This window comes from Callithrix jacchus, chromosome 5 (assembly GCF_049354715.1).
Source record: "Callithrix jacchus isolate 240 chromosome 5, calJac240_pri, whole genome shotgun sequence".
NCBI classification, from domain to species: Eukaryota; Metazoa; Chordata; class Mammalia; order Primates; family Cebidae; genus Callithrix; species Callithrix jacchus.
In genome coordinates this window covers 119,728,731-119,749,599 of record NC_133506.1, presented here as the reverse complement: position 1 = coordinate 119,749,599, position 20,869 = coordinate 119,728,731, and the positions used below count along the sequence as shown (strand labels likewise).

General features: G+C 47.7%; 1 protein-coding gene, 1 non-coding gene and 1 pseudogene across 5 annotated transcripts in view; 1 reads left to right on the top strand and 2 right to left on the bottom strand.

Moving 5' to 3' along the window:
• The window catches only part of FBXL20 (F-box and leucine rich repeat protein 20), a 114,366-nt gene extending 110,595 nt beyond the window's left edge, over positions 1 to 3,771 (top strand). For all 3 annotated transcript variants that reach the window (XM_078374321.1, XM_078374323.1, XM_078374319.1), the window contains one exon: positions 3,088 to 3,771. The gene's annotated coding sequence lies outside the window, so the exon portion shown is untranslated. The remainder of the gene's footprint in view (positions 1 to 3,087) is intronic.
• LOC100404404 (uncharacterized) overlaps positions 1 to 20,869 on the bottom strand; it is a 46,561-nt gene extending 25,692 nt beyond the window's left edge. The window contains exons 1-6 of one of the 2 annotated variants that reach the window (XR_013535919.1): positions 20,666 to 20,869; positions 20,451 to 20,557; positions 13,946 to 14,090; positions 11,090 to 11,144; positions 10,743 to 10,836; positions 10,223 to 10,358 (exon numbers count right to left, since the gene is read on the bottom strand). This is a non-coding gene — a transcript (uncharacterized LOC100404404). Of the gene's footprint in view, positions 1 to 10,222; positions 10,359 to 10,742; positions 10,837 to 11,089; positions 11,145 to 13,945; positions 14,091 to 20,450; positions 20,558 to 20,665 lie in introns of those variants that run through there. The other variant, XR_013535920.1, reaches the window with a different exon arrangement.
• On the bottom strand, positions 12,528 to 13,831 carry LOC144576374 (non-structural maintenance of chromosomes element 3 homolog; annotated as a pseudogene).

Genomic DNA, 20,869 nt, shown 5'->3' with positions numbered 1-20,869 from the left:
GGCCATTTTATGTTTATTGTGCTGAAAGTCACAGACTGTTCATGCCAGTTGCTACCAGTGAGAGGAGGGATTTAAAGGAAATTGCTCTGTTCTGCCTTTTCCCTCCTTATGTATGTGATTTAAGGGTAAGCTTTTATCCTGGTTGTATCCCCAGCTGACAGAATCTCTCAGTCATATGTTTGAGCTCTAAAACATTTTACAAAAAGATTGCCTATCTGCCTACCAATTCTAGGATCTTTAGTCACCTCAAACCCAGGCACTGTGAATTAGCCAAATCCTGTTTGAGAAGAAATGTAGGATGTTTGGTTGGAGTTCTTCAGACAGAACCTCTCTCCCCATTAATGATATTAGAGCAAAGAATTCTAAAGCAGTAGGAGGATAGGGGGTAAAATGGAGTCCCAGGCTTTCCTTGCCTTTATTTCTATCATAATTTTTTTTTTTGAGATGGAGTCTTGCTTTCACCCAGGCTAGAGTGCCATGGCACAAACTTGGCTCACTGCAACCTCGGCCTCCTGGGTTCAAGTGATTCTTCTGCTTCAGCCTCCCAAGAAACTGGGATTACAGGTGCCCACCACCAGCCCAGCTAGGGGTTTTTTTTTTGAGATGGAGTCTTGCTCTGTCGCCAGGCTGGAGTGCAGTGACACTATCTTGGCTCACTGCAACCTCTGCCTCCTGGGTTCAAGTGATTCTTCTGCCTCAGCCTCCCGAGTAGCTGGGACCACAGGCGCGTGCCACCACACCCAGCTAACTTTGGATTTTTTTTTTTTTTTTTTTTTTTTTAAGTAGAGACGGGATTTCACCGTGTTGGCTAGGATGGTCTTGATCCCCTGACCTCATGATCTTCTCACCTCCGCCTCCCAAAGTGCTGGGATTACAGGCATGAGCCACCATGCCTGGCCTAATTTTTGTATTTTTAGGAGAGACAGGGTTTTGCCATGTTGACCAGGCTGGTCTCGAACTTCTGACCTGAAGTGTTCCACTTCCCTCAGCCTCCCAAATTGCTGGGATTACAGGCATGAGCCACTGTGGCTGGCCAATTTCTATCATAAATTTTAAATGTAAGATTGGAAGATGCAGAGAGCTGTATAAAACCATGTCAGTAAGGTAATGATTAACCCAGGTAGTTTAGGAATAAAATTGGGCTGTATCTGTCAGGTGTGGTGGCTCACGCCTGTAATCCTAGCACTTTGGGAGACCAAGGCAGGCAGATCATAAGGTCAGGAGATTGAGACCACCCTGGCTAACATGGTGAAACCCCATGTCTACTAAAAATACAAAAAATTAGCCAGGTGTGGTGGCATGGGATTACAGGTGCACACCATTACCACCTGACTAATTTTTGTATTTTTAGTAGAGATGGGGTTTCAACCATATTGGTCAGTCTGGTCTCGAACTCCCAACCTCAGGTGGTCTGCCCGCCTCAGCTTCCCAAAGTGCTGGGATTCCAGGCATGAGCCACCACACCCGGCCCAGGATAAACTTTCTACCTGCCTGAAAGTACCATATGAGGCAAGTGAGTTTCTTGCATGAAGGATTTCTGCAGCTTTCCCCTCAAGTCACATCTGTTGTACCTATTTTTATTTTTAGAAACATCAATTCAGTGTCTCTGAAGCCTTTGAACTTTACTCAGTATATAACCCCTCAGGTGAGATTGAGTGGATCTTTGGACCCCAAGAGAGTTAATTTTGGGGAGGAAAATTAATTAGAGCAAGCTCCCCTGTGGGATGTTAAGAGAAAGTCCATATGCACATCTTCCACCTCTGCCTTATGTTTTTTAATAAGTGCTTGTGAGGTTCAGTTTGCAGATGTTGAGTCTCAGTGCTTCCTCAGCCAGGGTGGTTTATTGCCCTTTTATGAAGAAGAACTATAAGCAAGTAAAGTCCTATCAATAGTCTTTAATGTTTTGTGTTTTATAGTCTTATTTTGAAGAATCAGCATGGGAAAATGATAGATGAGGTTCAAATAAAGGAGAGAATTAGCTCTAGAATTGGGGTACTTTGCCTCAGGTACAGCATCTGTCCTGAATACATAGTGACGACTGCCTCACACATGGGTACATTTACTTTCCTTTTTGGTGAATTCTACCCCTTTTTACTGGCAAAGAGGGCTCCTAGTTTCTACACACTTAACCGGTCATACAGATGGGTTTTGGCACCACCATCAGAACCACAAGTGCATCCAGCTGCATCTGGGTGTGGTTTTGGTACTAGGACGAGAGAGATGAGCAGTAAATGACAATCCGTACTCTAGGAAGAAATGGGAAAAGAGGTGTCCAGACACATTTACCTTTTCTCTTCTGCCCTGTCCCAAGAACCAAGGATCATCTTTGAAGTGTGATGTCTTTTTTGTTAAATTGGAAGAAAACTGCTTCACTAAATTTCTCTTGTCATTATCTCATTAATTCAGATCTGTACCACATTGCTGTCCCCCACACGTATATGTTTCTTACCTTAGCCTCAGCCTTCTCAGCCCTTGAAGTCATTATTCTACTTTCCTCCTCCCCCGCCTCCCTGTTTTTATGGCACTAGAGAATGAAAACCTAAGGTCTTAGAAAATCTTAACTTGAAAAAGTCTCTAACTGGCATGGTTTGACTAATTACTTTTTTACCCCCTATGGACAGACAATTTTCTTTCCTAGTGCTATATAATAGATTTTTAATAAGTGAAACCTTTGCTGCTGCTTTCTCGGGTTTACATTACTTTTTTCCTTCCCTTAAGAATAATTTATCTGTGCTTCTCTGATGACTGTTCATTTCTGATAGTGCAGGAAGAGATGAACTTGATTTCTTCTCACTCCCCTCCCCACTCCACTTCCAAATTACACACTAATTTATAACTCCTAAAGCCTGTTGGCACCTACACAAGATCCATGAGACCATTTTCCTCAGAAGCTACCCCTGTCCTTTCTCACCATGCTGTGGCTCTTAGAGCCCCGAGTGTCTGTGACTACCCACTCCAAAGGGTGACTGTAAGAGGAGAGAGGCCTTTTTATAATTTTGCATTTCTTAATTTTGTTTTTCTCCATTCCTACTTTATGACTTGGCCTTCAGATGCTTCCTACCCTGGCCTCTTCCTTTTTCCTCCCAGGAATTGTTTCCAGGTAACCTGCCGTGTGCACTTCTCAGCTGCTCTGCTCACCTTTGCCCACCTTCCAGTGACCCTGAGAGCACAGATCCAAATAATGTGGCCTGTGCAGAGCTCAGAGAACTGTGAGGACTACCCATGCCTGTCGGACTCTGCTCAGGGACAGAGATGGATGGTAAATGGTGCTGTTGGAGACATTTTTATCTTCAAACCAGGCTCTGTTTCATCCCTGCACCCCACACCCCCCATCCACTCCTCTGAGGGGGTAAAATGCAGAGGTGGTTGGCTGCAGGGTCTAATCCCCTCCTTCCCCAGCTGTGGGGCCTACCCTGGAGTGCTGCAATGTGTGGGGGCTGCTCCTTGCTTGTTTCTCCACCAGGCCTGTTCCAAATGCTTAGCCAATCTCTGGAGCTGACAGTTGCCTATGGGGTAACTTAGCATCAGGTTCCATTAGCTCTCCAAGTGACTGTTTCCACCCAGTACTTTTGGCACTTGAGGATGGGGAGGGGTGTTATTTAAAATAAATAAAATCCGAGGTGGCAGTAGAGGATTCCTTTTGCTTTAAAAATCTTTGGACTAAAAATAAATAAGTTTTTTATATATAAATATATAAATTGTTATGTAACTATTGTTTCCTGTATGTTCTAATTTTGTTTTATGATGTAATTAAAGAAAATAAGCTGTGAAGACTTTTCATTTTCCTGTGGAAATAGCCTGACTTGGAGCAGTGATTTTTAACTTCCTTGAAGCCTAGAACTACAAAGTCTCCTGAGGCTGAATGGACTTCTTTTTGGCATCCTTACATTTTTAAATACTCCTTAATAGCCTTTATTTAATACTCATTTATTGACTCATTTAATAGCCTCCATTTAATACTTTTTAACGGCCATTATTTAATACCCTGAGCTTCATTTGTCATTAAGAAACAAGAAAGACATATTGTAAATAAGTTGCCTTAATTAGATGGATAGAATTCAACCCAGGTCCCTTCTCTCTATGCAGAGCATTGGTTGCCCTTACTTCGACTAGCAAGGAGTCAAGATGGAGTAGTGTAATGGTTAAACGCGCAAGCTCAAAAGTCAGATTGCCTGAGGTCAAACCTATACCATTTATCCTATATGACCTCAGTCAATTAACCTCCCTTTCTCAGTTCTCCATTGGTAAGATGAGGATTACAGTATCTACTTTGTACAGTTGTAAAGATTAAATGAGATAATGGTGGTGTGAACTGACTCGCCCCACGTTGGGCGCCAGCTGTTGTGAACTGAACGCGAGCCTGGGAATCTCGTCCAGCGAGAGCGTCCCAAACCTGGAAGAGAGCGCGCGCCGGAAAAAAAGGAGATAGAAAAGAGTGAGGTCTGGAGGGCTACATGCACTATGCTCATGCAGCAATTTTATTTTTGCAATGTGTTTCATTATATACTTTTCTGAAGTTAAAGTTGTTTATGCCAGATTAACGTACTTAAGTTACAGTAAGCAAGTTACACCCAGTAAGTAAGATAAGCGCAGTAAGTAGGCTACGCCCAGTAAGTAGGTTACTTCCAGTAAGTAGGTTACGCCCAATAGGTCAAGGTAAGTAGATTATAGTCACGCCCTGTAAGCTATGGTAAGTAAGTTACAGTTATGCCCTGTAAGTTACGGTAAGTAAGTAACAGGTCCAAAATGAACACAAGCAATAAACCATAACAAGCCGAAAGTAGACACAATGCCTCCCAAGTCCTCATATCCATAAAGTAATGTCTGTTAATTATTTTGGATAACATATAGTTCCTCTCTCGGTTCCTACTTTCCCTCAGCTTGACTCCCCCAACCAGGGATCTGTGTCCGGGCTCAAGCTCACTGTATGGCGAGGCCCATTTCCCAGGGGCCTCACGCGGGAGCGATCCCTACAGATCCCTCATAATGGTACCCAGTAAACACTCACATGTTGGCAGCTTTTATTCTCTTTATCCCAGTGAATATTTCAATACCTAGTCTGTGCTAGAGGCCTCTAGGACATAGAGATACACAAACATAAATGCAATAGGGTCCCCATCCTTTTGGTAGAGGTGAGCAGTAGAGCCAACTCAGCAAATTAATTTAAATCTCTGTCTACCTGGCCATGAAACGCCCTTGGGGAGCCCTGTGGAATCACAAGCCCCACTTCACATCCATTTATTGTCCCACATAAGGTAAAGACCTACCTTTATCCTAGATTAATCCCAACACAGTCCCTTCCAAGGATGTGAGCAGTGTCTGCTCAGTTGTTCATACTAACTGAACTATTCAGCAGACTCTTAAAAATGACTTGTCTTCCACTTTGTGCCTGTGAAAATCTTCAAACACAGTTTTCTGTAATATTTAAAGGTTTTCATAGTAAAACTTAAAGGGAGGGGGAACAGGGAAAAATGTAACGGAGTTAAGATATGACCTGATACCATTTATCTTTTAAGAAAGCACTTACTATTTAATATAAGAGTGGTTCTCTCCTGCTAGGCAGTCTAAAGAAAGAAAGAAAAAAAATGGTACTCTAGTTGGATGCAGTGACTCCTGCCTGTAATCTTAGCACTTTGGGAGGCCAAGGAAGATGGATCACCTGAGGTCAAGAGTTTGGGACCAGCCTGGCCAACATGGTGAAACCCTGTCTCTACTAAAAATACAAAAATTAGCCGGACACTGGTGCACACCTGTGATCCCAGCTATGCGGGAGGATGAGGCAAGAGAATTGCTTGAACCCGGCAGGTGGAGGTTGCAGTGAGCCGAGATTGCACCATTGTACTCCAGCTCTGGGCAACAGCACAAGACTGGGTCTCGGAAAAAAAAAAATACATTCATGACTTTAGGAAAATATTTCTTAACATCAAAAAATGAAAGATTAATAAAATTTAAGGTTTTAAAAAAGGCCAAGCACAGTGGTGCACACCTGTAATCCCAGATACTTGAGAGGTTAGGTGGAAAGGTCACTGATACCAGGAGTTCAAGACCAACCTTGACAACAGAGACCTCATCTCTTAAAACTTAAGAAAAATGTCTTTTTTTTTTTTTTTAAGGATAGCCCCATAGCCTTAATTCTAGAGAATAACTATAGTATTTCCTAAATCTCTTAGAACTGAGTTTTATTTTTGTCTTGTTTTCGGAAAGTCTTGCTGTCTCCCAGGCTGGAGTGCAGTGGTGCAATCTTGGCCCACTGCAACCTCCATCTCCTGGGTTCAAGCAATTCCCCTGCCTCAGCCTTTTGAGTAGCTGGGATTACAGGCACACACCACCACACCTGGCTAATTTTTTGTATTTTCAGTAGTGATGGAGTTTCACCGTGTTGGTCAGGCTGGTCTCAAACTCCTGACCTCAGGTGATCCACCCACCTCCACCTCCCAAAGTGCTGGGATTACAGGCATGAGCCACTGCACCTGGCAGAACTGAGTTTAGTAGGTACAGTGATTTGAATATTGTCTTTTGGAGGCTTCAGTAGTTTTGCCCAAACTAATTGGGGGAAAAAAAACGATCCAGCTGGATTGATTTATTCCCTTGTTCCAGACCCCATCCTTTGCCCTAGTTTATAGTTTAAGCAGAAGACGTTTCCCCTTGGGGACAATAAAGCCAAGAAAACTGAACACCACATTAAATGTTCAACACATTGGACAACACATTAAGTGTATATACCTTTTAAAAATTAACTTTTAATTTAAAAAGGAAGGGGTTGAGTAAAAATTTTAAATGAATTAGCACACTCTTAGTGTTCAGTAGCCAACACTGCTCATGGCAAAAGTTCTTTTTCCACGTGCCAGTTTTTTTGCCTCATAAACTTGGCCAGCTCAGAATGAATGGGCAAGGGAGACTTCCAACCACCATTGCTGCTGAGCAGAAAGAAACGTGAAGCTGGAGCTATTTGTCTCCTCCCTGGGGGTAAGATGCAAGATAGTTTGGTTCACCTGGAGCCTAGTGAGTCAGCAATCGTTTTAACAAGGTTTCTGGTGAAGACCAAGCCATCAGTCTTGAGCAGTGGAGTTCCCTTGGGCCTAGGTCAGCACCAAGTAGTAGCCATCTGGATTCTGCACTGAAGCAGTAAAAAGGCACCAATAGGATGAGTCAGGTCCTCAACCTCCAAGCAGCCTACAGTGTGTCTGGCACACCCAACTCATAAAACCCCACTTCACATCTACCTCTTCCTACCTACTCCCCTTGTATACATACGCCAAGCTGACCAGCTCTGGCATGTGGAGGGGTGGAAGGCAAACATCTGAATAACCAGATGCCAAGCAGACTAGTCAGAGGTGCCATAGGCCAGGTGATGTCCAGCAAGCACTTGTCCTGCCTTGTATCATTCAGGGGGCAGGTGGAGAAAAGTGGTGCCTTAGCTTCTCTAATAAACTCCCTGACAACAGAAACTGGAGCATTTTGTACTTCATGAGAATGCGTTTATTCAACCACATTTTTCCTAAGCAGTAAATGTCTTTTAGCTATACAAATCCCCCTCCCCTTGGCATAAAGTTGGCATTCACAGATGTTTGCCAGTTAATTGGGATGCACCCACTTAACCCCCTTCAAAGAGCCTTTTTTATTTCTTTTTTTTTTTCTTTTTATTTTCTTTTTTTAAGACAGAGACTTGCTCTGTTAGCCAGGCTGGAGTGCAGTGGGGCAACCTCTGCCTCCTGGGTTCAAGCGATTCTCTTGCCTCAGCCTCCCAAGTACCTGGGACCACAGACATCCGCCACCATGACTGGCTAATTTTTTGGAGAGAGGGAGTTTTGCCATGTTGGCCAGGCTGGTTTTGAACTCCTGATTTCAAGTGAAATCATCTGCCTCAGCCTCCCAAAGTGCTAGGATTACAGGTGTGAGCCACCACGCCTGGCCCCCAAAGAGCCTTTTAATCTCATTTAGGACACACAATATATGCTCAGCACACTCCTATCACCCTTTATAGGGCTGGCCAGCCACACTCCTCTGACTCTAAAATCCCTACCTTTCTTCACCACAACCACAAAGTATGATTTATCCTTAAAATTCTGGACCACGTATAAGAGAGAAGTGGGCACAAAGACAATTTTGTTCTTAAAGCCAAAGAGAACAAGCCATGCCATGAAAAAGAAAGCTGAATCTGAGGCAGAAGTGTTAGCAAGGCCTCGATGGGGACTTGTGACAGGAAATGGCTGCCTTTTACTTGGTCACTGAGGAGAATGAGGATGCCCCCAGGGCCCTGGTGGAAAAGGTGATGGATCTGATTGGCTGGGAGGGCCAGGAGCTCAGCCAGTTTCCCCATCAGCTCTACAGCAGTGAGTTCATCCAGAGAGAGCTCTTGATAAAAGTCTTGGGACACGGGCAACAGAGGCAGGGGTCAGTGGGGGAAGAGGGTTCAGAGATGCACCCACAGGAAACCAGGGGTGCCAGGAAGATGGCCATGGGTGGGGGAGAGGAAGGAAAGAAGTCTACTTCACCTCTCATCCCTCACCTTTTGGGAGGTGTTTAAAGACATGGGATACCCACATATATATATATATATTTGAGACAGAGTCTGGCTCTGTCACCCAGGCTGGAGTGCAGTGGCACAATCTTGGCTTACTGCAACCTCCGCCTCCTGGCTTGAAGAGATTCTCTTGCCTCAGCCTCCCAAGTAGCTGGGATTACAGGTTCATGCCACCATGCCTGGCTCATTTTTTGTATTTTTAATAGACACGGGTTTCACTGGGTTAGCCGGGATGGTCTTAATCTCCCGACCTAGTAGTGATCCATCCACCTCGGCCTCCCAAAGTGCTGGGATTACAGGTGTGAGCCACCACACCAGCCTAGGACACCTACATGTTAATGACTGGGACTCAAGTGCATCACAAGATGATGTTCTAATTCCTTATGCTAATGGAGTGACAGGTAAGATGGGGGAGTAGAACATGGTAGAATAAACCCATGGAGACATTCTGGAAGGAGAGGGACTAATCTGTTCATAGAAGGTAGGGGAATGCCAAGAAGGGCATCCTGGGTCCCAGGAATAGTGGGGTATCACCCTCCCCAGAAGAGGTTTCAGGCAGCTACACCCGAATTTCCTGTCTTCTGGAGAGAGGCCAGAACCTCACCTGAGTTCTTTGGAACCTCGTTTTCTTGCCTAGAGGCCTCCTGAGCCACATACAAAGTCAGTCGGTGATGGATGGGCCTGGGCCAGGAAAACAGTCTCTGTATCAGCCTTATACCCGAACTAACAGCTCCCACTTCTAGCCCCCATCCTAGGAGAGATCCTAGCCTCCTCCCAGGTCCTGAGGGAGGGAGGTCACTAAACAGTTCTTAGATATTTAATGAATGCTGGACACTAGGGGGAGAAAAAATGGGGGGGGGACCCATAAATATCTTTGTTCCCAGAAATGGAATGATGCAGGTGGGATGGCCACAGAAGGAGGAGGTCACAGGAGCCCAGCTTTTCACCCCAGCCCTGCCAGCCTTGGGTTGTGACCTCAGACTGGTCACTGTCCTTCTTGGGCCTGAGTTTCTTTTGTAAAAGGAGGGAGTGGGACTAAGTGGTCTTTAAGTTGCCTTCTGGCTTAAACACTATATAAGCCAGACATGGTGCTCACGCCTGTAATCCCAGCACTTTGGGAAGCCGAGGTGGGTGGATCACTTGAGATCAGGAGTTCAAGACCAGCTTGGCCAACCTGGTGAAACTCTGTCTCTACTAAAAATACAAAAATTAGCTGGGCATGGTGGCAGATGCCTGTAATCCCAGATACTTGGGAGGCTGAGGCAGGAGAATCGCTTGAAGCTGAGACAGAGGTTGCAGTGAGCCAAGATCACATCATTGCACTCTGGCCTGGGCAACAAGAGTGAAACTTCATATATATTTAAAAACAAATAGGCCGGGTGCGGTGGCTCATGCCTATAATCCCAGCACTTTGGGAGGCCGAGACCATCCTGGTTAACATGGTGAAACCCCGTCTCTACTAAAAATACAAAAATTAGCTGGGCATGGTGGCACACACCTGCAGTCCCAGCTACTCAGGAGGCTAAGGCAGGAGAATTGCTTGAACCCAGGAGACAGAGGTTGCAGTGAGCTGAGATTGCGCCATTGCACTCCAGCCTGGATAACAAGAGCAAAACTGTCTCAAAAAAATTTTTTTAATTAAAAAAATTTAAAAAAATAAAAATGGTATGAAACACACCTACTAGCTAAGTCAATAAGGGCCACTACAGTGGGAAGGGGACCCTGATTGGCTGTGCCCAGCACCTAGCTCTAATAGTATTGAAAAGACGGATTCCATCAGCAGCCCCGCAGATCTGGATAAGGTCCTGGCGTGTAAGCTTCAGCAGATCTGGGCCTGTAGAGTCAGACAGAGCCAGACTGGGGAAAGAGGCCTGGGATCAAGGGTGGGAAGCAAGGGACACAGTCTATTAGTCTACATATAGCCCTAGTGTGCTCAGACATGGGAGTTAGACTTGGATTCAAATCCCAGTTCTGCCACTTGTTAGCTATGTGTCTTGGGCAAGTTATTTAACCTCTCTGGGCACTGTCATCAAGGAGTAGCATATAAATTACATGGGATCACTCATGAGATGAGAGCCTAGCACAACGCTGGGCAACTCTTACACTCCAAAAAAGCTTAAAGGGCCACAATAAGCCAAGACAGAGGCAGGTTTCCTGCCTGAGTGTCCACCCACCCTCAGTCTCTACAGGTCTGGCTCCTGCAAGACACCAGCCTTACCAGTGAAGTTGGCCAGCATCTGGCAGTAGCTGGAGAACCGATGCTGATACAGCCACTGCTCTGTCTCTGAGATGGAGGTTCTATGGTTCAGCTCCTGAGGTATTAAATGGATGGTCCAGGTAATACCGGGACCCAGGGACAGAACAAGAAAGGGAAACAGCCCCTCCCTTGGGAGGTCCCAAGGCTGAGAGGGGAGGCTCCTCCTTGCCCAGTCCTATCAGGTCCGTTACAATCTGTGGCCATACCATATCTGGCCACCAGGGGGCAGGGCCACCCCATTCTGGAGCATGAGATGAAACTGCCGAGAAGGCTTTGAGACCCTGGGGAGTGGGAAGGGGAAGGCTCACCTTAACAGGGCTACACTCCAAGGTGTCCAGAGCAAATGGCGGTGAGGAACAGAGCCTGTGAAGAGGAGCAATGGTTCAGGGACTCTGTGGGGCATTGCAGCCAGTCTCCCTCCATCAACACCCTTGGGACACAGAGCTTGCTCCCGTCTGTCCTCAGCCCCACCCTCAGCCCTGCCCCTTGCCCCATCCCTGGGCTGGGAGCCCTTTTCTTCACTCTCAGCCCAAAAGGCTGACAGGAGGTGCTCATCCTGCCTCACCTCTCTGGGGACAGGAGCCTGCAGGAGTGGGGAGAGGTCAGAGCCAGAGAGCTGAGAGGTGGCGGGGGTTTTGCAGGGGACTCCGGCCATGGCGAACACTGTGGGCAAACACACAGCAATGCAGGTCGTTGCTCTTTGCTCCCACCTGTATGTTAAGAGCTGACTAAGGTCCTGACAAGTGGATGGAGTTTCCACACGAAGGAAGAGATTAATGAGCTGTTGGGCCTGGGGCAGTGGGGAAGGGCCCAGGAAGAGCTGGCCAGGAGGAGTGGCAGCAGGACGATGGGGCCAGGCAGAGGGAGCACACAAGGAAGGAGGTGGCGATGGGCCTGGGCAGCGCAGGACAGGCAGCCTGGAGGGCATCAGCTCATGAAAGCTTCAACAACCACAGACAGGGTGGAGAGTATCTTCTTCAGGAAGCAGTGGAGTCCTGGGGGCTGTGATGGGCCTGCAGCAGTCAGAGCTCTGGAGGCCCCAATTTCCCCATCTGTATGGTAAGGATCTTTTTTCCAAGTCTCCCCTCCAGCTCTCGCCCCAACACACGCACCTCCAAGAAAACAGTGCTCTTGCAGGCGGTCTGATACTTGTCCCTCTCATGCATGGGCTGTTTCTCCAGCTTCTCACGATCCATTTTCAGTTTCCGGTCAACCCTTGGGCTGTAGGAGGATGAGGAAAGCCTCAGAAGCTCCTTCTTTCTTTTGAGATGGTGTCTCGTGCCAGGCTGGAGTGCAGTGGCACAATCTCAGTTTATTGAAACCTCTGTCTCCTGGGTTAAGAAATTCTCCTGCCTCAGCTTCCGGAGTACTGGATTACAGCATGCACCACCGTGCCCGGCTTTTTGTATTTTAGTAGAGATGGGGTTTCACCATGTTAGCCAGGATGGTCTCGTTTTTTTTTTTTAATTTTATAAAAACTTTTATTTTTCCTTACAAACTGGGGTAGTTATGAGACCCAATAATAGCTAGCTTGCTTTTATTTTCTTGGCAGCAAAGCAACTCACTGTGTTTCTTCTTGCATATCTGTTCCAGATCATAGTCAAGTTTTCCAACTCGTTTTACTAACAAAATTTTTCATACCAAAAACAGTAAAATCAAAACAAAACAAATCCTCCTTTTATAAATGAAAATCTGGAACCAAATAACACAACATTAAAGAACAAAACTGTGCAAACACATCCTAAAGCTACGCACATTGAAGTGTTACAGAAATATGCTCCCTGAGTTCTCCCTTCCCCCATCCCTCTAGATGTGCCTTTGGGTCTCAGACTTTTGTCCTGGGATTCCCTCTGAATCCACCTCAGATTTCAAGAGGATGGGGCTGGGCCACTCGGCTGAGGTCTGGCTCTGTTCTCCTCATAGGCCAAAGCCTCACAGTACTGTGCTGGCCAGTCCTTGGGGTCTTGCTTATGGACTTTGGCCACAAACTTAAGAACTTTCTTCTTGCTGGTTTCCAGGTTGGTTCGTGGGCCCCACTGGAATTCGTAGTCCATGGGGTCGGTGTGAGGTATCCGCCGGTACTCCAGGTAATGCTGCCGCACAGTCCTCAGTGATGAGTTTCTTTGGATCTCCGAAAACTAAATGCTTCTTGGTAGGATAGACCCCTAACCGCCGCAGAAAGTCCCAGACTTCAGTCTCCTTGATGGTGTTGCCCTTCATAAAGATGAGCCCTAAGACGATCATCAGGAGGACCTTGGTGGGCGTGCCTTGGTAGCCCCTCACCTCGGCATCTTCCTCCACGGGCTCCAGGGTGTTGATGAGGATGTAAGTGTTGCTCTTGGGTTCAAGTTCCACCAGCTTGTACCCGAAGACGTACTGGAGGCGCTCGGCGGCCAGTTTGAGGAGGTCTGGGAAGACGTCCTTGTAGTCCCCGACGACGTGCTTCAGTATGTCGGCCCACTTGATCGGAATCTTCTCCTCAATCAGCAAGAACTGCACCAGCTCGGACACTTTCAGCTCCAGCTGCTTCTGGGTCATGGGCCCCACAGCGGGGGCGGCCAGAGAATCGCGGGCGCCCTGAGGCGAGGAGCCCCGCGCCCCCTGCAAGCCGCGCAACCCGCGGGACGTGCTCGGGATCTCCTCCGCAACGCAGTCTCTGGGGGCCCGGGCGTCTCCACCTTGGCTCGAGTCTCTGACCCTCTTGGCGTGGCCGCTAGAGCCACCCCGGTTCCTCGGTTTTTGCAACATGTTACAGGCGGCGGGCTCCGGCGCAGACTCCAGCCGGCAAACACTCCGGCCCGCACGCAGCCACGGCGGGAATTGTGGGTGGACGCAACAAGCGGACGCCAGGCCCTTGGTCTCGATTTCTTGACCTTGTGATCCACCTGCCTCAGTCTCCCAAAGTGCTGTGATTACAGGCATGAGCCACCACACCGGGCCAGAGGCTCCTTCTTTACCTGTCCGCCTCCCTTCAGTGGCTCTGTTGGGTTGCCTGTGAGACGGAGACCAAGTCCCATCCCTCTGTGTACAGAAAAGGAAACAGTCCAAGAGGTGGGGCACAGCAGGCTGAGGGGCACAGCAACGTGGGGCCAGAACCCACACAGCCAGCGAGGCCAGGTGACAGCCCTGTGAGGGAGGAAAACAGGCCGCACTGCTGCCCGTACCTTAAAAACCTTGATGAGGCAGCCAGCCAAGTGCAGGTGGAAGCCCCTTGTCACTAGGCCTGAAGGTGTTGATCAGGAGGCAGAAAGGGACGCCTTTCTCTCCACCTTTCTTTCAGGATGTGAACTGTGTGCTGATGCAGTGAACCTGAGACGGAGAAGAAACAAAGAGAAAACGGGGTGACTCAAGTCCACCCACATGCAAGGGAGTCCACCCCAAACCTGTTATCCGCCTGCCACCTGTCAGCCACTTACTACTACAGCAGTTTTCCATCCCCAACCAGTGTCCATTCTATTTTGTTTTTCTTTTTTGAGACGGGGTCTTGCTTTGTTGCCTGCAAGTGGTGGCGATCTCGGCTCGCTGCAGCCTCCGCCTCTCAGGTTCCTGCGATTCTCCTGCCTCAGCCTCCAGAATAGCTGGGATTACAGAACTTGTGCCCCCATGTCGTCAATTTTTGTATTTTTAGTAGAGATGGGGTGTCACCATGTTGACCAGGCTGGTCTCAGACTCCCGACTTCAGGTGATCCACCCACCTCAGCCTCCCAAAGTGCTGGGATTACAGGCTTGAGCCACCACGCCCAGCCAGCTTCCGTTCTTAAAGCATCACTTTATTAGGTTCTTTCCCTTGGTCAACATTCTTCAGTGGCTCCCCATGGTTATGAAACCAGAAGCAAAGTTCCTAACCCTGGCATTGGAGCACCTTAAAGAGCCTTGCTGCACGGCTGCTCTTTCTCACTCATCAGTGAACCCACAGACCCACCCTGCCCCGCTAATCAGGACCCCAACACACCTGCAGAGTTTTCACCAGAGGCCTCTACCCAGAAAGCTTCCTCTACCCAGAAAGCTCCCTCTACTCACATCTGAGCCAAGATTTCCCCTTCAAGGGTAGAGTGGCCAGATAAAATACAGGATGTCCAGTAAAATTTGAATCTCAGATAAATAGCAAATAATTTTTAGTATAAGTGTATGTCAACTATTGCATGAAATAGACTTAGACTGAAAAAAAAAATTCGGGCCGGACGCGGTGGCTCAAGCCTGTAATCTCAGCACTTTGGGAGGCCAAGGCAGGTGGATCACAAGGTCAAGAGATTGAGACCATCCTGGTCAACATGGTGAAACCCCATCTCTACTAAAAATACAAAAAATTAGCTGGGCATGGTGGCGCGTGCCTGTAATCCCAGCTACTCGGAGGCTGAGACCGGAGAATTGCCTGAACCCAGGAGGCAGAGGTTGCGGTGAGCCGAGATCACGCCATTGCACTCCAGCCTGGGTAACAAGAGTGAAACGCTGTCTCAAAAAAAAGTCATTTATTTATTTTTAGATGGAGTTGCCCAGGCTGGAGTGTAATGGCACAATCTTGGCTCACTGCAACCTCCACCTCCATATTTTAAAAAATATTTAAAATTTAAATTTGGCTGGGCTTAGTGGCTCACGCCTATAATCCCAGCAGCTGGGGAGACTGAGGCAAGAGGATGGCTTCGGACCAGGAATTTGAGGCCAGCCTGGGCAACAGAGTGAGACCTCACCTCTACAGAGAATTTAATAATTAGCTGGGCCTGGTGGCACATGACTGTAATCCCAGCTACTCAGGAGGCTGAGGCAGGAGGATTGTCTATACCCAGGAGTTCCAGCTGCAGTGAAGTATGACAGCATCACTGCACTCCAGCCTGGGCAACAGAGTGAGACCTTCTATATAAAAAAAAATAATAGGCCGGGCAGAGTGGCTCAAGCCTGTAATCCCAGCGCTTTGGGAGGCCAAAGCAGGAGAATTGCCTGAACCCAGGAAGCGGAGATTGCGGTGAGCCGCGATTGTGCCATTGCACTCCAGTATGGGTGACAACAGTGAAACTCCGTCTCAAAAAAATAAAATAAAAATAAAAATAATAATGTAAAATAATAATGCCAGGCAAAGTACCTCATGCCTGTAATCCCAGCATTTTGGGAGGTCAAGATGGGTAGATTACCTAAGGTCAGGAGTTTGAGACCAGTCTGGCCAACATGGTGAAACCCCGTCTCTACTAAATATAGAAAAATCAGCCAGGCATGGTGGTGCATCCCTGTAATCCTGGCAACTCAGGAGACTGAGGCAGGAGAATCGCTTGAACCCAGAAGGCGGAGGTTGCAGCTAGCCTAGATCATGCCACTGCACTTCAGTTTAGGCAACAAGAGTGGGACTCTGTCTCAAATAAAAAAAAAAAAGAGGTGGGCAGTATTTTTCAATTAAAGGGAAATGTATTCAATGTAGAAAGTGTGGAAAACACTGAAAAAGTATAAAAAAGAATCTAGGTATCTCCCATCACCTCGCCTCTCAGAGACAGCTACTGTTAGCATTCAAGCATTGCTCTCATCTTCTCTGGGTAAGAAAAAAACATGTAAGGCCGGGGGCGGTGGCTCACGCCTATAATCCCAGCACTTTGGGAGGCCGAGGCGGGTGGATCACGAGGTCAAGAGATCGAGACCATCCTGGTCAACAAGGTGAAACCCTGTCTCTACTAAAAATTCAAAAATTAGCTGGGCATGGTGGTACGCACCTGTAGTCCCAGCTACTCGGGAGGCTGAGGCAGGAGAATTGCTTTAATCCAGAAGGTGGAGGTTGCGATGAGCTGAAATCATGCCATTGCACTCCAGTCTGGGTAACAAGAGCGAAACTCCGTCTCAAAAAAAAAAAAAAAGAAAGAAAAAAACATGTATGACATGTATACACACACACACACACATACACACACACACACTCTCTCTCTCTTTTAAAAACTAGAAATAAAAATTTATTTTTTACTTTAATTTTTTTTTCTTTGAGACAGGGTCTCCCTTTGTCACCAAGGCTGGAGTGCAGTGGCACGATCATGACCACTATAGGTACAGGCTAATTTCTGTATTTTTTGTGGAGACTGGGGTCTCACTATGTTGCCCAGGCTTGTCTCAAACTCCTGGGCTCAATCAATCCACCTGCCTTGGCCTCCCAAAGTGCTGGGATTGCAGGCATGTAAGGGTGTCTGTTTCCCCAAACCTTACCAATAATAATTTTTTAAGCATTTGTCAAATACACACACACACACACACACACACACACACACACGTACATATAAAATCTTTTTTTTTTTTTAGATGGAATCTCACTCTGTTGACCAGGCTGGAGTGCAGTGGCACCATCTCAGCTCACTGCAACCTCCACCTCCCAGGTTCAAGCCATTCTCCTGCCTTGGCCTCCTGAGTAGCTGGGACTACAGGCATGTGCCACCACACCCAGCTGATTTTTGTATTTTTTTTTTTTTTTTTTTGAGTTGGAGTTTTGCTCTTGTTACCCAGGCTGGAGTGCAATGGCGTGATCTCGGCTCACCGCAACCTCCGCCTCCTGGGTTCAGGCAATTCTCCTGCCTCAGCCTCCTGAGTAGCTGGGACCACAGGCACGCACCACCATGCCCAGCTAATTTTTTGTATTTTTAGTAGAGATGGGGTTTCACCATGTTGACCAGGATGGTCTCGATCTCTTGACCTTGTGATCTGCCCGCCTCAGCCTCCCTAAGTGCTGGGATTACAGGCGTGAGCCACTGCACCCAGCCTATATGTAATCTTAATTAGCATTTCTCTGACTGGATTTGAACTGTCTACATTTACTGGCAATTTGTGTCTTTCTTATATAAATTGCCCATATCCTTTGTTCAATTTTCTATTTAGCTAAAATATGGCCAGGCGCGGTGGCTCATGCCTGTAATCCCAGCACTTTGGGAGGCCGAGGTGGGTGGATCACCTGAGGTTAGGAGTTCAAGACCAGCCTGGCGAACATGGTGAAACCCTGACTATAAAAAAAATTAACAAAAAATAAAGAAAAAATATGTATCGCCAGGCGCGGTGGCTCATGCCTATAATCCCAGCACTTTGGGAGGCCGAGGCTGGTGGATCACGAGGTCAAGAGATCAAGACCATCCTGGTCCAAGGTGAAACCCCGTCACTACTAAAAATACAAAAATTAGCTGGGCATGGTGGTGCACACCTGTAGTCCCAGCTACTTGGGAGGCTGAGGCAGGAGAATTGCTTGAACCCAGAAGGCGGAGGTTGTGGTGAGCTGAGATCATGACATTGCACTCCAGTGTGGGTAACAACAGCGAAACTCCGTCTCAAAAAAAAAAAAAAGAAAAAATATGTATCTTTTTTTTTTTGAGACAGTCTTGCTCTGTTACCCAGGCTGGAGTGCAGTGGCCAGATCTTGGCTCACTGCAGTGGCAACATCACGGCAACCTCTGCCTCCTGGGTTCAAGCAATTCTCCTGCCTCAGCCTCCTGAGTAGCTGGGATTACAGGTGCACGCCTCCATGCGTGGCTAATTTTTGTATTTTTAGTAGAGATGGGGTTTCTTCATGTTGGCCAGGGTAGTCTTGAACTCCTGATCTCAGGTGATCTGCCCACCTCAGGCTCCCAAAGTGCTGGGATTACAAACATGAGCCACTGTGCCCAGCCTTTCTTTCTTTTTCTTTCTGTTTTTTTTTTTTTTTTTTTTTTTTTGAGATAAAGTCTCACTCTGTCACCCATGCTGGAGTGCAATGGCACCACCTTGGCTCACTGCAACCTCCACCTCCCAGGTTCAACCTGGTCTCCTGCCTCAGCCTCCCCAGTAGCTGGGATTACTGGCTAATTTTTGTATTTTTAGCAGAGACAAGTTTTCATCACATTGGCCAGGCTGGTCTCCTGACCTCAAGCAATGCGCCTGCCTTTGGTCTCCCAAAGGGCTGAAATCACAGGTGTGAGCCACTGTGCCTGGCCTATACATCCTTTACATAGTAAGGATACAATGCAGCCAGATGTGGTGGCTCACACCTGTGATCCCAGCACTTTGGAAGCCCGAAGTGGAAGGATTGCTTGAGCCCAGGAGTTTGAGACCAGCCTGGGCAACATAGCATGAGACTTCATCTCTATAACAACAACAACAAAAATAAATGAATAAAAAATAAACATAGAAATAAAAAATTATGGCCGGGCGCAGTGGCTCAAGCCTGTAATTCCAGCACTTTGGGAGGCCGAGGCGGGTGGATCACGAGGTCAAGAGATCGAGACCATCCTGGTCAACATGGTGAAACCCCATCTCTACTAAAAACACAAAAAATTAGCTGGGCATGGTGGCGCATGCCTGTAATCCCAGCTACTCGGGAGGCTGAGGCAGGAGAATTGCCTGAACCCAGGAGGCGGAGGTTGCGGTGAGCCGAGATGGCACCGTTGCACTCCAGCCTGGGTAACAAGAGCGAAACTGTCTCAAAAAAAAAAAAGAAATAAAAAATTAGCTTGAACCCAGAAGACAGAGGCTACAGTGACCTTGAGCTGATATTGCATCACTCCACTTCAGCCTGTGCAACAGAGCAAGACTCCGTCTCAAAAAAAGAAAGAAAGAAAAAAAATTAGCTGGGCATGGTGGTACACACCTGTAGTCCCAGCTACTTGGGAGGCCAAAGCAAGAGGACTGCCTGTGCCTAGAAGTTCAAGAATTCAAGGTTGCACTGAGTTTTGAGTTATGATTACACCACAACACTCCAGCACTCCAGCCTGGGCAACAAAGTGAGACCCTGACTCTAAAAGAAAAAAAAAAAGGATATAATGCATTTATGTCATAGGTGGCAAATATTTTTCCCATTTATTGTTTGATGTCTCCTTTTAATCTTGCCTATGGAGTTCCAGACCGCTTTTCAGGAAGCTCAATTCTGCCTTGTGTTTTGTAGTTTCTTCCATTGCTTTTTTGTTTGTTTGTTTTTGAGAGGGAGTCACACTCTGTCACCAGTGCAGTGGTGTGATCTCGGCTCACTGCAACCTCTGCCTCCCAGGTTCAAGCGATTCTCCTGCCTCAGCCTCCCAAGTAGCTGGGACTACAGGTGTGTGCCACCACACCCAGCTATTTTTTTTTGTATTTTTAGTAGAGACGGGGTTTCACCGTGTTAGCCAGGATGGTCTCGATCTCTTGACCTCGTGATCCACCCCCCTCAGCCTCCCCAAGTGCTGGGTTACAGGCATGAGCCACAGCGTCGGGTGCTCCATTGCTTTAATGTTTGACAAGTCTTCCCCTGTGTTGAGATTTGATCCATATTTCTTCTTCAAGGCCCTTTCTGGCAGAGTTTTGTTCCTTTTTTTTTGAAACAGAGTCCTGCTCTGTCACCCAGGCTGAAGTGCCGTGGTGCAACCTTGGTTCACTGCAACCTCCACCTCCTGGGTTCAAGCGATTCCCCTGCCTCAGCCTCCCAAGTAGCTGGATTACAGACATGCCTCTATGCCTGGCAAATTTTTTGTATTTTTTTCTTTTAGTAGAGACGGGGTTTCGCCATGTTGGCCAGGCTGGTCTCAAACTCCTGACCTCAAGTGATTCACACGCCTCAGCCTCCCAAAGTGCTGGATTACAGTGTGAGCCACCCTGCCTGGCCCAGAGATTCATTCTTATTTCCACCTCACCTATGCCCAAGCTCACCTTCCTTTCCCACCTACACGGTTGCCACCCCCATCTGCCTCTTCCCAGGCCCAACTTCAGGCTCACCTGCAGGAAAAGTGATGTCCTCTTGGTTGGATCCCAGTGAAACTCCACCATGTTGAGCTGTGAGGGCAGCACTTGGGATGCTATGACTCCCAGGGACAGTGGCACATCTGCAGACACAGGTGGCAAAGCAGGGAGCCGGGCTCAGCCTTCCCAGTCCACAAGGACTTCCAAGCCAGAGCACAGGCTGGAAGGGCCCTGGGCCTTTCCCCACTCACCGATGTCCAGGATGCGGTTCCCAGGCCGGCTTCACCTCCACTCAGCCAGCTGCTGCTGCTCTGTGGACTGCAGGCGCCGGTCATGAAATGCCACCCGCACCACACTCTGCAGCCACAGGAGGGTGTGGCATGCAGTCAGAGGGCACCAGGCACTGAGGACGGAGCCTTCACACCACGTAGGCCGACCTTCCTGCACCTCCCTTC